This window comes from Protopterus annectens, chromosome 6.part1 (assembly GCF_019279795.1).
Source record: "Protopterus annectens isolate FY-2018-M chromosome 6.part1, PAN1.0, whole genome shotgun sequence".
Classification (NCBI taxonomy): Eukaryota; Metazoa; Chordata; order Ceratodontiformes; family Protopteridae; genus Protopterus; species Protopterus annectens.
This window is the reverse complement of record NC_056738.1, coordinates 16,716,528-16,733,547: the sequence shown is the minus strand read 5'-3', so window position 1 is coordinate 16,733,547 and position 17,020 is coordinate 16,716,528.

The following is a 17,020-nucleotide window of genomic DNA, read 5'->3' as shown; positions in this document are numbered from 1 at the left end:
AGAGGGTTGTCTGTGTACATGAAGCAGTTATAACATTGCCTCAAGATTCCCAGATTCACCAGCTGGACCGGAGAGGAGATTGACAACTGACCTTTGGACATGCTAGAATAATATTGGGAAATGCTTAATTGAAAACAAGGGCCAGTGGGGAGTGAGGGTGTAGTGCTTTTAATTTTTAGTGCTGACTTATATAATTGCTTTAGTGAGCAAGTGCCAGGTAACTTGAGTGCAATATGTTACAAGTAACTAAATGCAAAAATGACAAACAGTAACTTTCTTTCAAGTGAAACAAGGAAATAAGTACAGTAAGCAATGCAGATATCACTAGTGATCCACAGAAGCTGAGAAGTTGCGATTAGGTGGAATTAGCTTCCAGGGAAATAACAAGCAAACAAACAACAAGCATATAAGCAAAGCTAGATTCAGCAGGCCTGGATCTAGTCTATGCTAGAGCAAACAAGGTGTACCAATTTCAGTAAGATACAGTTCAAATATTCAGGCACTATAAACCTTTAACCAGAAATTCCCAGCTCAGAAGGGCAGAGTCCAGCCTCTTCTCCCACAAGAGTGTAGACCACGAACCTTCTTAATGTAAAATAACTGGCCTGAAGCCCAAGTGCCTAAACCAGAACTAATACACTTGGACACTGGGCTCTCAATCAGCAGTTCCCAACTTAGAAGGATGAAAGCTACCTGTCCTGCCACCACAGTGCTTGCCACAAACCTTCCTAATGTAAAACAACTGGTCTGAAGCCCAAGTGCTTAATCCAAAAGACTTGAATGATAGCTACACTTTAATCAAGTTACAACCAAGCAGTAATAAATACCATTGAATACTTTAGAGAATGTCTGGATTAGTGCTCAAGTTACACAAACAAAGCTAGATCCAGCAGGCCCGAATCCAGTCTATGCCACAGCAAACAAGGCGCACCAACTTCAGTAAGAAACAGTTCAGATATGCATGCACTATAAGCCTTTAACCAGAAATTCCCAGCTCAGAAGGGCAGAGTCCAGCCTCTCCTCCCACAAGAGTGCAGACCACGAACCCTCTTAATGTAAAATAACTGGCTTACAGTCAGAATATATGTGTGCAGTTGGCAATCATGCTGACAGTTCAGCAATGCAGGCAGCAGGCCTGGGATGACAGTTTAGGGATTACACTGTTGTAAACCTACATCTATAACAAAACAGTGTCATGCTCACCAGGAGCAGGAACAGGGGCTTGGCCAATATCAGCAGTTCCCAACTTAGAAGGATGAAAGCTACCTGTCCTGCCACCACAGTGCTTGCCACAAACCTTCCTAATGTAAAACAACTGGTCTGAAGCCCAAGTGCTTAATCCAAAAGACTTGAATGATAGCTACACTTTAATCAAGTTACAACCAAGCAGTAATAAATACCATTGAATACTTTAGAGAATGTCTGGATTAGTGCTCAAGTTACACAAACAAAGCTAGATCCAGCAGGCCCGAATCCAGTCTATGCCACAGCAAACAAGGCGCACCAACTTCAGTAAGAAACAGTTCAGATATGCATGCACTATAAGCCTTTAACCAGAAATTCCCAGCTCAGAAGGGCAGAGTCCAGCCTCTCCTCCCACAAGAGTGCAGACCACGAACCCTCTTAATGTAAAATAACTGGCTTACAGTCAGAATATATGTGTGCAGTTGGCAATCATGCTGACAGTTCAGCAATGCAGGCAGCAGGCCTGGGATGACAGTTTAGGGATTACACTGTTGTAAACCTACATCTATAACAAAACAGTGTCATGCTCACCAGGAGCAGGAACAGGGGCTTGGCCAATATCTGACAGACCTGTGAAAAGTTGAGGGAGAGGTAATGTCAGTACCACTGCATGTTCTACTAACACAAGGCAATATGTCCATATATCTCACATTTATAGTAGTTACTGTGTTAATTGTTATATTGGTCAAACTCTGAGCATGACAGTCAAACTGCAGTGAAACCCTTCTCCCCCTCTTCAAAAGCAGACTGACCTGACAACCACGTAAGACTATGTATGCCCTGACACACTGAATGCCACAGTATTGCAGTGCTGATCAACCTGAGTTTACCTGCATGTTCCTCTGCCATGGACACTGTGGTGCCCACATCCATGATGTAGGGTGTGATGGATGCCTGGGAGTTGTTGTATGTGCCTTGATTTCCCAGGAATTCCTCAGTGCAGAGAGTGGTTGTTGCACTGCAGGCCCTCCACTTGTAACACCAAAATCTCTGGCAACATCGGCTGCCCTTCTGTGTGCGGCATTGATCATGTCTGTTGCACGGTGTTGAACTTGCTCATATGCCCTGCTCTGATGACCAGTGACATTTACATCACGGACTAGGTCAGCCCACAATGCCTCCTACTGTTCGTTATTGTGTCTTCCCCTAAACAGTAGGAGTTCATGGTGTTGACAGAGCATTTCCAGTCTTACCTCATTCTCTACATCCATTAAAGCTGCACGACATCTTGCATACATGTTCCCTGAAAGACAACAACATGGGAACACATGTCAGGATCACATACATGGAAGTACACTATGTAGAGATACAGCAAGGCCAGAATAGCTGGTAATATCCACTGCTTGATCACACATATCATATTCCATAGTGTGAAAACATACTAAGTGTGCGGATACAACTAGGATACTAGCAATAGTCAGGTATCCGCATGTGTGCTATGACAGATACTGCTGTATGTTCATACAGCTGACAATGGAGTCTATTGTAGTGTGTCCCCAAGGGGCAACCTCCGATAATATGTCAAATAACTGTGCCAAACAAATAGCAGTATGCTATTACAACCACAGTATAGGGAGAGTTCCATGAGCCCAGTGTGCCACATTGATAATATACATTCCACCCTTGATGTCTTGCAGATGCTCTGTATATGTAACAAATCTGGCAATCATTGACATGCCATTATCACAGTTCTAAGAAAGGCTTAATGCTATAATCCCTATTCCCTGTAAGTATAGTCAGACATCTGCATCCTGATGTAAACAACATGGTTACATACCTGATAGAGTGCAGTACTCCTCTGCTGATATTTGCTGATAGGTAATACTTTGCATACACCTGGTCTGTGTGAGGAAAGACTCATACAGAATGATTCTCCATAGCCAGCTGCTTGTCTTTTTGACATGCTTCTCATCAGCAGGTGATAACCAATTTGTGGTTCTGAAATGCTAATTGCAGCCAACACAGCTGATTTGCACTATCATCAACCAATCACAAGCAACAGCAGTACAATATATAAGACCTTCATGTAGATTAGGGACCCTTTCTGATATGTTGTGCTGGACATTACTCTGGTGAGGAGATTACATCATCGCAGAGGGTAGGTCTGTAGCAGCAACCTTTACATAGAGATGTGTGTGCTGCAGGCTTCAGCTGCTGCTGCAGGTAATAGGTATAGGCTGAGAGTGTGAACACTTTGGAGGACAACAAGCTGTAGGAGTAACTCTGGGAGCTGTGTCAGCCTTGTTGTAGAGACTAACCTTTCCAGTCCAATTAAGGCATGTGTTTAAGGTAAGTATGTTAGGCAGCAGTATCACAAACAGAGCACTAGGACACGTGCTTTTTGTGTCCTTGAACAACTTGGGGGATAGATATAAAAATATGTCCACCATTTTTGCGACTGTCAGGCCATGTGTTACAGTCTGATAGTAAGTTGGAGTGTGTATGAGGGCAGTCCATGTTACAAGGCAGTACTTCAAATGTGCATGTTAAGTGTGCAGCTGTGCTAATCAGCACTGTGAGCTTGAAAGGGTTGTGTGGTGTACTCTGATATTAGTGGCCCTCATTTGCAGTACCTGAGTTAAATTTCTCTGTGAATGCATATGAATGCATGAGGTGACACTTTATGCACTTATACTTTTGCTATAGGGATATGTGAAGTGTGTTTCTATATGCAGGCCTGTGGCTACCATCAGTGAAATGCAGGCATTTCATTTTATATGCATTGTGTGCATATAGTGCATGCTTCAATCATTATTTGCTGGCTTCACAATACTATAATTCTACTGCTACACACCACTGGATTTGAACCTAGGACCGTGTGTGGCAAAATGTACTGTTTGCAAGGCATTTAACAGACTGAGCTACTGAGTCACTGCTACCACAGGTGTATTTGCAAGATATATATGCACACATACATGCTATGAAAAACATTTTCTACATCCATCAGTATGTGCATTGCTTTATATGGATGTATTTCTGCACCAGGGTCCCAGTTGAATATGTATTTTGCCATTAATGCCTTAGCAGGTGTCTTTCAACATGTTGCTGATAAAGGAGCACATTTACCTGCTTTCACAGGCCTCGCCAAAATCCATTATTTTGTCTTTGACTTTCTAGTGGTGTACTGTTGCACCAGACTCTAAGGTACATTCTCATGTTTTCCATTACTTTTTAATTTAATCAAGTTCGTGAGATGCAGAGCAGTGCACACCTCTAATGAAACACACTTAATGATTGTAACTGGCAGTTACTATGTTTTGTTTAAACCACCTGTTTTAATTAAGAGTTGTGTGGCATGGCAGGTTAATGCAGTGGTCTGCAGGTGTGATGGTCTTGGGTTTGAAATATGGGAGAGGTGTTCATTGTGTGTTATAATTTTAAAAACACATATAGTCAATATAGCACTAAATATATAAAGAAAAGAAAAATGGGGAGATAGGAAAGCGGTGAAGTGGGGTGCAAGCAGGGGGGAAAAACATAGTGAAAGGCAGGTAAGGATGTGCAACAAGGGTGTAGGAAAGAACCATAGCTATCCATTTCTTGTACAGCAACAATTGTGCACATTGACAGAATTTGTACATGACTTTGAACTCTCACCCCCAGAGAGAGGGGTGAGAACAACATAACTGCATTGCCAAGCCAGTTGGACCAAATTATGTGTGTCCAGTGGACATGTGTGCAAAATGGAGAGCTATGTATGGAACCATTTTTTTTTGGGACAGATGCCCATTTTTTTTAAATATGTGTGACATATGAGGGGGTGAACACCTTGGATAGTGAAGGTGTTGTGGAATATAAGTCCCATGTGCCTCTGCAAGGCAGCAGCATGACTCACATCCCCTCCCATGTGACCATCAGTACTGCTCCATCACTGCCCCAGGGACGGCAGTGGTGGAGGCTGGGCACCAGGGTAAGGCTGCCACACCAGGTTGGCCAGCATGTCCTCAATCCAGCACAGGAGGTTGTCAAAACCATGGTAGACTATCCTGCACACCAAAACCAGCAGCTCAGCCTGGGTGACAACTCTCCCTCTAACACAGCTTTCAGAGGGGGGCAAGTGCACATCCCATGGGGTGGTACTACCTGACACCACAGGTAGTGCAGGGGCAGCAGAGGGGGAAACCACCGATCTGGGTCCCAGACATGCTGGGACCCAGTGCTATGGCCAGAGGAGGCAAGGTGGGTGGATCAGCCGGAACCAGGCTACCGTGACATGCTGTGGTAACTGAGGTATAGCAATAAGTTAAAGTTAGTAATAACCAAACCGTTGTTAGTATTAACAGAATGGAGCATCATATTTATTAATCCAAATACATATTAATGTATATTGTGTGTAACACAACATTAAGCAACACAACAGTCAGTATGTTAACAGCATGCCAGTAAGAAATAAACCATAAGGCCAACAAAACAGTTAGTTTAACAATATTAATATTGAATCATAATAAAACATAACAATAAAAAATCACATTTTACCAAAATATAGTTATTTAACAAAATATGTTAATATTAAATCATAATAATAAATAACAATAATAAATAAATGAAGATAAGGGGTGGGGAAAAAGAGAGAGAGAAACATCCCATTACTGACAATGTAGACTATATCTCTGAAAACTTTGATAATAAATACTCTACAGGTCTGTAGTGTCAGTTTTGAGTACAGTGACTATAATTCTCCTACAGCTGATGTAGCATGTACATACCTCTAAAGCTGTTAGCATGGGTCAATTTGGGTTAAGCAATAACAAATGCAGGTACACAACTACAGAGAACAGTTTCACATAATGTGGACTTATATAACTACCAAGGTGTTCTGTAAGCGGATTTGGTAATGCATTGCATTCCAGGTAATCATTTTTCTGGTAATCCTGTGATAGACAGATTAGGCAGTTTTAATTACATTATGAGAAATCGTGACACTTGAGAGGCATGTTTCTATACAATACTTAAACTAGACATCCATCATGCCTTAGCTGGCAGGCATGGGAATAGAACCCAATAGCTGTGACTGCAGGGAACATCTGCAAATAATCTAACAATTAACTGCAAGAACTTAGTACAGACATGCAAGGAATACAGCCATACTGGAAATATTTAGACAGATTTATTTAGGAATCAACAATGCTCCTTAACACTTTACTGGTATTACTGATAAGTGTCTGTGAAATCTAAACACAATATCTGCTCATAACATGGGCTACCTCAACCATATACCTTTTGTTGCTGGCATGGGAGAAAAGGAGAGTATTATGTGACCGATATTGGCCTGGAGACAACCTTGGACCATACTATGAGTTCAGCACTATATGTTACAGGACATTTGTTTTGCATTCTAGAACTAGTACAGTGTTATGCTTGACTGCAATGACAGTAGAACATGCATGCATGGAATACAGTCATACTGCATTTATTAAGATAGATTTATTTTGGAATCAACAATGCTACTTAACACTGTATTGATTTTTGCTGCTAAATGTCTGTGAAGTCCACACACAATATCTGCCCACAGAGTGGGCTACCTCACCCATATACCTTTATTACCTGGAGTAGGAGAAACAGAGGGCATTATGTGACTGATATTGGCCTGGAGACAGTGTTACACTTGACTGCAGCAACCTTACCATAGACAAGCAATGCATACAGCTCTACTGCAGTGGTTATTTATTTATTTATTTATTTATATTTGTTTTCCGGGAAATTCCGACTGGACACAGGTCGATTTTCAGCGGAGGCCTGGGGAGAAAAGCTCCACACAAAGTAATAGAAGCAATAGACATTGTAAGCATGAACAACAAAGTTATATGAAGAAAAGTTGATATACATACAATATGTATACAATACATACAGTAGTAACATTGTCTATGTACAAGATGAACATAGAATGATCAGGGAAGACAATCTGTTAGTAAGTATATTCTTATGTTAATAAGTTCACAACAGATACATTTTATAATTTCATAGAAATTATCAGATATTGCTGAGTAAGCCAACAGTTATATAGTAGACATTCACCAGATGGTGGAATGAGCTGGAAGGGGTTAGAGTGGTAGCAGGGGAAGACAGGAGGGGTAACTAGGGATAGAGAGAGAACTTAGCAGTGACAGTGAAACACAGGAAGGTGCAGGTAGCCAGAAATTAACTTGGAGTTTAAGAATTTTAGAAGAGGGACTGAGAGGTTGAGTAGGGTGGGGGGGGGGAGCCTGTGGAGGAAAGATTGTAATGATCTGTCAGTGAGAGGCAGGGTCTTTGTTGGGTTCCTGGTAAAGAATTATGAACCCAGGCTGATGCAGGGTGGATGCAGGATTGTGTTATGACAACACAATCCTGCTGTACACCATTTTGTTTACTGTTATTGGTATTGTTTATTGTTTATTGCAATACAGTTGTTATTGTTCATTTATTGCACTACAGTTCTGCTTGCCTATTTATTGCATTACAGTTTTTATTGTGTATACTTTATTGCAGTAAATGCTTTACTCTTTCTTGCTTATTGCACTACAGTTAGGCATAATAAATCCATACTTACCACACTCACAATGCAACCTGGCCAGGTGCCTGGCATGGGACTCAACATTGCAAGTCCTCTCAGCTGCATCTGTTGAGAGAGAAGCAAACCATTATGCATACCAGTTTTGCAACTTGCAGTTTTATAAAACAGTGGACAACATACATACATATTTTGGGGGCATTTCCAACTCTTGCCTCTTAGACACAGGTGTCCAAGGTTCCCCCTCTTACTCCTCTTTAGGTCATCATAATGGTGATGACACTGCTCACCAGTGCAGGGGATACCAGTAGCACTGGTAAGTTCCCTGGCCAACTGGTCCCAGGCCTCTGCCTTACATTCTGACCCTTTTAAACCCTACATCAGCCTGGGTACATAATTCTTTACCAGGAGCCCAACAAAGACCCTAGATTCCTGAACACTCCATCTCTGCACCTGAAAGTGCACATCCTCTCCAACACCACCAGGCATATCCGCAGATAATCAGACTCCAAATAATGGTTCAGAATTCACTCCTATTGTGCCTAATATAGGCTGTTTTCCCACCCTTACATGGGATTCAGCAACATTCAAAAAAAGCACCACGTTGCTTAGCAGTGCACAAACCAACTAAGCAGAGCTAAGCAGCATGACAACTCGCACAGCCGAGGTTCTACCAAAGCTTAGCACCATGCGGACAGTAGTAGCCGTTAGCATGTTTAAGCAGTGCTCAACACAGTGCAGCAGTGCCATATTTCACAAATTTGTTTTTAAAATTAAACATGCATAAATTAAATTACAGACATCTTATGACTGCTACAGATTTGAACCCAGAACCTGCTAAGCATTAGACTGTAACTCTACCCATTTAGCTACTTGGATATTATTAAAACTAGTGTATCTTCTCATATACTACTGGGATACCTGTTAGCGTTTCTGAGCAGGTGTCAGCTGTCTATGTGAGCTCAACTTGGCATTGCTGCCCTCCATGCTGTGGTGAGCAAACATGCAGAGAGGAAACAATATTACACATTTAAAACAATTCACAGCATTTCAACAGTAGTGGGGAGCATTACAGGGAGCCTCACCCTGTAAATAACATCTGACCAGGCATCCACAACCACGGGTAGCCTGTACACTTCTGCCTACATGGATTCAGTATCCCTGTTCCTATGCTTTCCCTTAGCAGTATGCCATCATTCATATGCATGCAGCACTGTCGAGGGGGAAACTGTGGCCATGTACATGGATATATTCTGTGTAGTCTCTACACAGTGCCTACATGGATTTTATTAAATCCTGGTGTATGTTTTATGGAAGACAAATGCTGCCAATGACATCACTGAGAAAAGGGAAATAGCCCCGTTGTATAATGCACAAATAAATGGAAAAATATCTACATTATTTTTGTTCAATGGTGGTGAATTACACTTGCTTTTGATGAATAGCATTTTATTTGTTGAATCATGTGGCAAGATAAAAGAGTAATCATTTAGCATACATAGTTATTTATTTCATTGGATTAAATGTGGTAATAAAGTAGAATTTTGTAGAAATGGTTATATACAAATAACTAAATGGATAAATGAATGTGAAATTGCTCTGCATGGTTTTAACAAATGCAGCAAGCCTGTCTCATTTTCATGATAACTGTTTGGAAACAGCTGCTGTTAAGTGGGTTATTCATGCATTACTGTGCTTATTTAATACCTTTAACATTAGAACAGCTGAATTCTATTGTATCTGTGATGGATGGCATGGGCACTGAAAGGAGGATATTTAAATTATATGTGAATAACTGGAGATGGTTTGCACATGTACCAGAGAGATGTTTCTTCTGTTCTGCTTTTATTTGTAACTCATGAATAGAACTAAGATATAGAAAAAAATTGTGTTATTTAATATTTTAAAGTACTTGCATTTATTCACATTCAGTTATTTTTAGGCTGTCACTGTTGTTGTTGCAGCCTTGACAGGGAAATCAAGCTTGAAAATGAAACATCAGTCACTGAAACTAATTTCCAAGCATATCTGCTATGTTCTGCGGTTTGTGTCTCAGTATGTCAGAGAAATCCTGCAGAGTGGTGACATTTGCAAATGAAAAAGATTCCTTTCTGTAATTATTTTACATTTACAAGTGATGTTTACTTCAACAATGTGATAAGATATGTTTTTGCTGACTGTTAGTATCAAAAATGTGGCACTTTTTTCAGAAAGCAGGATTCTTCATTATGATGAAACAGAGGAAGTGTCTGTATAAATTTATAAAAATCTTACTATTTCATATGTTTACCGATGAAGGCATAACTTTGTTGTGAATGTAAGTAATATGTCAATTATTTTTTATCTCTGGTGTTTTTTTTTTTGGATTGTTGTGTACCAAGAGAGAGAGAGAGAGAGAGAGAGCAAGGGGAGGCCTGATGCATGCTGGGTATGTTTTTATTTGTGTATGCTGATATTATGATTGCCATTAGTGTATTTCTTTGTATTTTTTGTTCTACTTCTAACTTTGTTTTTCGATTACTCTTGTATATTCTCATGTGTTTCTTCTGTATTTGTCTGTGTGTGTGTGTGTGTGTGTGTGTGTGTGTGTGTGTGTGTGTGTGTGTGTGTGTGTGTGTGTGTGTGTATGTGGAGGTAATGGTTATTTTCTAATAGCATGCTTACTGTGTTGGATTACAAAACTATCAAAATTAATAAAACAAACCTGAATGGATGGACAACCTTCCAACCAACCAAATAAATAAACAAACAAATAAAATCAACTTTACATCTTCATTTAAATTTAATCTAAATTAAACATTGACTGCAGAAATTGCAACACATCCGATTGTTTTATAACAATGGAAAGCAAAATGCCATAAAAGAATCAGGATTGCCAAATCGGACTGTAAATGATAAAATGCTCAACCTCTTAGCACAAGAATTACGGACAAAGACAAAAATAATGAGAGGAGGGCAAGGGCCCAAAATTAGGGATGGATTTTAAATATATCACTTATAAATTAGGAAAGTTGATAGAATAATAGGATTTGTGTTAGCATGTATTTTCACTAGGCTATGAAATCTGAAACTCATACCTGTGTCATTGTTTAGAAGCTGTAGTTCTCAATGATTTACCAGAAAACACAAATTGTATGAGGAACAGACCAAAAATATGAGGCAAAAAATCTGGACATTTTGCAAAATTCTGGACAGTTGAGAGGCATCAAGTTATTATTTCTAATATAAATAACTTGAGAAAAGGAAATTCTGGTACCATTGCGCATCATTGGCAATAGTCTAGTGGCAGTGATGCCAGCACAGAATGCTGGAGATCTTAGGTTCGAATCTCATATAACTATTTTCTTTTCATTTATTTTATTTATTTTATTTTACATTTGTTGACCGGGCTAGTCTAACTGGATACATGTCCATTTTCAGTAGAGGCCCGGGGAGAAAAGCTCCAGAAAACATTAAAAAAAACATTAAAAGATTAATAGAGGATTTACAGAAACAAATATAAACAGTAGTAATTGTTACATAAAAACATTTAAACCCAAAAAAAATATAGAAAAAATTGTTTAAAACGTTTTTTTTTTTTTTTTTTTTTTTTTTTTTTAACAGAAGATGAACTACTCTTAGTAAATGTAGCATAATGAAAATCGTTTAAGGGTAGTCTACTAAAGAAGGTATAATATACTTGTAAACAGTGCAATTATATGCAATTATATTCATACTTCCGATTCTGACACTGCCTAAGCAGGCTGTCTCTTCATTTTTTGCCAATGCTGACATAATAGTTAAGATGTTTACCTCACAGACACAAGGTATAGGGTTTGATTCTCACTTTTAAAGGGAAATTGGCTAGGCTTAATATGGTCTAATACTTACCTGTGAACATATAAAATCATCTTTCTTAATAAATGCATGCCATTTTATTTAAAATTAAAATACAGGCTGCAAGGGTACAGAATCTTATAAAAATATGAACAGTGTCACTAGTATAGTCGGATATTAAATAAATGGAAAATAAAAACAGTGCATAAAAAGCATCAGCTGCTTTTAAAAGTGAGGACAAGTAGATTCTCAGCAAATGACAAAATTATTACTGAACAGGTTCCTATTTTTCCTGACTAAAAATGTAACATTCTTACAAAGCAGCATGTGGATATAAAAGAAAATAAAATGTATTTCTCAGTCTTGAGGATTAGCACCATTAATATTAACATTTTTATAGGACTATACAGTACTAAAATACTGTCATGACCTGATGGCATGGATGGGTTTTGATCCCTACTACTGTCATCCAGTCATGACATTTAGTGGCAAGTGGTGGGGATATCAGAAATGAACATATACAGCCTAAACCAGTTTTGTTACCAAATGTGTGTATAGCCTGTCAGCCAAAAGTTAAACTATATAGAAGTTTGGTTGTGCACAGCAATTATTGTATTTCTTAGTCAGTTTAATTTGGGGGACAGGCAGCAAATGACCTCTTCTGACAACCGCACAAAAATGTAAATGGAACAGGTGACAAAGGAGTGCAAAGCAAAAGAAATCTAGCATGCTGATATGTCCAAAGGAGACCCGTGTCAGCTTTGTGTGCAGCAGAAACCTGGAACTTGTGCAGGGGGCAGACAAATGACAGTCCGTTCCATCCCAGGTTGACCTCAAAGTCCAGTTGGAATTAAAGACACTGGCACTTCAGATGAAGCGTCTAGAATTCAAAGCAGCTGAGTGAATACAATGACTGGAGGTGCAAAGAGAGCAGCCAAAAGCTAAGGACAGAGAGAAAGAAGCAGCAATTGGGTGAGACAGATATATAGCCATCCTTCATCAAGGGCATGTGAGTCATGTTGAGGGGTAAAGCCATACTAAATTAACCCAGGTTAATACAAGACAGTTTCCTTAGTATAAAGAAGGGAGTGTTTTTGATTGTTATATAAGAACATTTGAAAGGATGCATAATACTCATCAGTTTGACCAAACGCAGTGGGTGAGGTTCTTTAACTCCTTTACTCATCACTGCATGCAGTTGCAAAGCTTAGTGATCTTGATTGTTTAAACTATGCTAAAGTTAAAGAATTTTTTTTATTTATTTAACATTTGTTAACTGGGAAACTCCGACTTGGAACAAATCCAATTTTCAGCAGAGGCATGTCTTTATAATTTGGGAGGAAACTGGAGCACCCAGAGGAAACCCACATGTTTGCTTGAATGTATTAAATTGATTACAGTAAGGTCAGGAAGATGTTTGGACAGCACAGGACTCTCAGTATATTGCAGAAATCGCACTTATTTTCACTGATGGATGAGTGGATGTAAGGTCACCACATCTGAAATGTTTGCAGCTCTTTTGGTCATGGAACAAGTCTTCTGTGCAGTGCCTGTGGGCATGAGAATTTGCTTGATATATGGGGAGTGTAACATTTTTGAGGATGTCGGGAGAACTGGGGACTTTTACCTAGCTAGCAAGTTTCCACTGCATAGGAGGCTGGTACAGAGCACTGCACATGGGTGTAAAAAATCCCATGAGAGACAGCCTAAGTCATCACAGTAAGTTACAAAGACCAAGGAGGAAGCCATGGATTCAGGTACATACTCATGTTTTGGGTTTAAATGTTTCAGATGAAACCAAATTGGAGCATTATGGTCTTATTATTCATTGAGGCGGGAGGGGGAAGAAGGGTCTCAGGAAGTAGGAAGCAAGACTAGCACTATGACCTGGTGGGATGTCTGGAGGCAGCATTTGTACCCAGAAATCATAACAGTCTCTATCATATACTGGTAAAGGGGGAAAAAAGTGATTGCTAAAAGGGAAACAGACTTTGACATAACTATAGTCAAATGTGCATTTGTCAGGCAGGAGCACTTGTTGCCTGGACAGTCCACTGCACTATGGGAGTTGGGATGGAAATTTTTTCAGGTGTCATTGACCAGAGTTTGTTTAGCTTGGGAAAGGGGCAAGGAAGTCAGCAGGTGGCTGTGTTTTAGACACCTCTGCTGATGTCCTAACAGGGATGACTTTGACAATACAGTACCTTGTGTGCATGCTGTTACATGCAGCCAGGCATTTTGGCTTTATTTTGCTTTTGATTACCAGGTTTGTCTGACTGGGTTTAGTGAAATAAACTCTTTTCAGCAGAGGCCCAGGCAGAAAAGCTCCAAAATTTTGCAGACATTTTTAAACAGATATTCCATAATATACATGAACAGGCATTAAGTAATATACATTAACAATAACACATGTATTTGCTAATTAAATCACATTCATATGACATAAAGGAGATTATTATATTATAAAAGATATTTCTACATTTAGTAGATGTTGATCATTGAGCATTTGAACAGGTGCATTACTGGATTTGTCAAACAGATAATAGACCTTGTGATTAGTGCTTAGAAATTCAAAGAATGGGAAGTAAGGGAAGGAATGTGGTAGGGAAGAAAAGCCCATCCTTCCTAAACTGAGGACCCTCGGGTGTTCCTATCCCTGCACACCTCACACCAGAGATTCCAGTTATCATTATTACAAAACTGTCTAATTTTGGATGTGAAACTTTATTGTCTGGATTCACCAACTTTCGGTGAAGCTAAATGTTTACCTGCATAATGGTCTGTTAAGTGATTGCTATGATGAAGGTGAATTATCATTGTTGAACTGTCTTCCTCCACATGGGTGAGGTAGCCATCATGTTTAGGCAAGGACGTATGACATGATCTACAATAAATAACATCCATACTTCTACATGTGATATTTTAAGCATCTGTCTGAATTCTTGTCTTAAAGCTGGGTTGTAGCTAGGCAACTTGACTTCTTAAAGGCTTCTGCTTGTAGAATCAGCCCCTTCAGCCTCTGGTTGGTACAGGGGAGCAGACCATTAGTCACTTTATCATATCCCCCTAGGCTAACTGATTTAGTAATCCAAATTCATTCTTGAATCTGTACCATTAGCAGTGTAGACCAATGTATGTCTCTGTGCTGGGGGGCCAGCAGGTATCACAACCAGAACCTGATCCTACTAGATTTTGTGTTATACTTCTGATCTATCCTGTTCTTGAAATAAAGGCGTAATCAAAGTCTACAGCAATGTATGCCCAAACCCGCTGATTGTCTGTAAGAATAGAGGAACATCCCTGTTCTTTTGTCAGCACAGTTTTTAACAGCACAGCCATTCCTTCAGGCACAGCTGTGTTTGTACATTATTAGATTATACATATGATTTATACTACAGCTGTGTTTGTGTTTATACTATGGACTCTTAGCATGAAGGTCTTTGTTTATATTTTGTATTCAAGGGTTGTACGGATGATGTCAGTGAGCTGCCTTCCCTTGTCTAGGTTGCTTAGTAACTCACTTCTTATACTAACTAATGAAAGGATTCTTTCCATTGTCCGTTATGTTGCAATTCTTTCAGAAGTTTCAACTGTCAGACTTTAGGTCTTTGACTATTCTCCAAGCCTATATATATTTTGATAAGTGGGTTCTCTACTTTGCAGAGTCATTTACAGAAGGGACTCGGGGATAAAAGCTTTTATCTTATATATATATATATATATATATATATATATATATGTATATATGGGTCTACTTCAGTAGACCGACCGCTTACTTACCCGACACCAAGTTGCCCGAGACGGGAAGACCGACACCTTCAGAAAACCGACATCCAGAAGACTGACATTTCACGTGAGGTAAGTAACTGCTTGGCCATCCTGTTGAACTTTGGCCCTTACCCCTGTGGTAGTACATTCTCAGAGTTGGTATATTTAGTTGGGGGGTGGGGGATGAAGCCCCCCACATCGGGGGTGAGTGGGGTGAAGCCCCCAACTTTGGTGAGTTTAGTTTGCTTAGTTTAGTAAATTTAATGGCCAAGCGGTTACTTACCTCGCGTGAAACATCGGCCTTCTGGATGTCGGTCTTCTGAAGGTGTCGGTCTTCTCATCTCGAGCAACTGGGTGTTGGCTAAGTAAGCGGTCAGTCTACTGAAGTAGACCCCCATATATATATATATATATATATATATATATATATATATATATATATATATATATATATATATATATATATATATATATATATATATACATATATATATATATATCACTAATGGAACAAGCCAACCAAAATAAATAAATAAATAAACATGAAAAATTTGTATACAATAAAATAGGTAGGGGCTACTTTGACTTAACAGTGTTCAATGTATCACTCACGATCTGTTACAGATGATCTTACTGCTGCAAAGTAGATCATTGCAATGCACTGAACTGAATATAATATGAATGCTAATGTTTTTTTCCAAAAGGGATGTGCCCTTCTGTCCCCACTAGATTGGGGGACTCTGCCTCCATACCCCGATTCTCTAAATATGCTACCTCAGAGGTCACTCCATTTCCAAAAAAACTGGAAATTACTTAATCCACTTTCCCTCAAGTTAGTGCAACTTTACAGGTAATATATTTAAAGGTTGGGAGTGTGGGGAAAAAGCCCCCACACCGAAGGATGTAAGAGACACAGCCACCCTGAAGAAATGTTTTAAAATTTATTTGATTAATTGTATTGATAATCTTCCAGGGGAGGGCTATTGAATCCTAAGTTCATGTGGTTCACCATCATGGCATTCTGTTTAAATAAATTTAATAGACCCAGTATACAAATAATTGTAATTACACATATGTAAATATAAAGAGAAAAGACACGTGTAAATGAGCAGGTTAAGAATAAGCATCAACACCTAAGTTAATAAATTATCTGTGATACAGCAGTAACTTATAGACATGGTCATTATTCAAGCAGCAAATATCAGTCTAACCAATTGTTTACATGGGATGCTGAGAACAGATGTACCTTGTACACAACTGATTATGAGAGTGTTAAAAGATTTTTCAGCATATTTTAAATCATTGGTTGAGACCATTTGCCATAGTGGTTAAGGTCTTCACCTCCCATGCACAAGGCACAAGGTTTTAGCCTGACCTCCTGTCAATGCCTGTTTGGAGTTTGCATGTTCTCCCTGTGTCTCTGTGGGGTTCCTTTCACTTGTGAAAAGCATGTTAAGTATTTCTATCTCATACTCACTAAGGAATGGAGCTGTAGAAAGCAGCACTGACTCTACATGGTCCCCTATGGGGGCAAGAGTTGTATAGACATGCTGCTTTGGTGTGCAGTGTCCTCAAGATACAAGAACATAGATCACAGACTGCATGCCATGGCAGGGCTCACCACTCAGCAGTGTAAAATATGTTTGTAGATGATTTGGTCATGTTAACTAATGTTGCTAAATGGGCATGGGTATTTGCCTA